The following is a 1,093-nucleotide window of genomic DNA, read 5'->3' on the forward strand; positions in this document are numbered from 1 at the left end:
TTTACAGAGTAACTATCTAAATCGAACAGATTCACCGTCATTTGCCTATCTGAAATGTTAAGGGCCAAGTAGTACCTCATATATTGCTTTGTAATTTGAGTTCGACGTCCCAGCCCGAGCAGTCATCCACCCACGACCGATTTACTTAAGCCACTCCACGACCAGTTCGCCACTCAAGACACCATCCCGCACGTGACCTAAGTCTCTACCCTCTGGGTCATACCGAAGAACCATTCTCCGCATGCTCTCAGCACTGAGTCACTCTAAGTCACTCATTATACACTGTCATATTTCTCCCTCCTCATATTCCTTGAAACAAGTCACTCTAAGTCTCTCTTTACTGACTGTCACACTTTAGGACCTTGTCACAATGACAGACCTTCCATTACACTGTCCTTGAACTAAGTCACGCTGTGTACTATTTTTCTACTCTACTGCTTTATTAATGTCTAAAGATATTAACCCCAGATATCTCCCTCTTTTGAGAAATTTCAACGCATATGCAATAATTATAGATGCATATCTATTGCAATTTTTTCCTCTACTTCTTTCTCAAACCTTCATCTATCTTCTAAAAAAAAAAAAGGTCTTTTCTGATATACCCTTTCTAAACACAGCTTTCCTTTCTAACACCTGAATGCTACTAAAACCATGAACGCACTTTGCAGGAACTTTCAGGAATATTACTTCATTTAATATGATTTATATAGCATCAAACTTTTAAGCACAGTGAAATTCTACAAAGCAACGAAGTGTTCCTTACCTGTTTTAATAAGTTTGAAGGTCGCTGAGTTGTGAGCCTTGAGAGGTTCATTAACGCTGGGATGAGTAAGGTCGCGCAGGCTGACCTCGCCTGCCATGACGCTCTTCTGAGGGCCTCGAGACGCCCCTCCTTGACTCTTTAAGCTAGCCCCCGCCCCCCTGGTCCCCCCCGCCCCTCTCGTTCCCCCGGCACCAGCCGTGGTGGGATCCCCTCCTTTCTGGCTGCCCCTGAGGCTCTGAGGGCGAGACAGCCGAAAATCCTCCACCTGCGGAAGACACTCCTGTTGGATCTTGAGACACTCGGCCCCACTTAGGTATTGTGGTGGAGGCG

The sequence above is a fragment of the Penaeus monodon genome, chromosome 27 (assembly GCF_015228065.2).
Source record: "Penaeus monodon isolate SGIC_2016 chromosome 27, NSTDA_Pmon_1, whole genome shotgun sequence".
NCBI classification, from domain to species: domain Eukaryota; kingdom Metazoa; phylum Arthropoda; class Malacostraca; order Decapoda; family Penaeidae; genus Penaeus; species Penaeus monodon.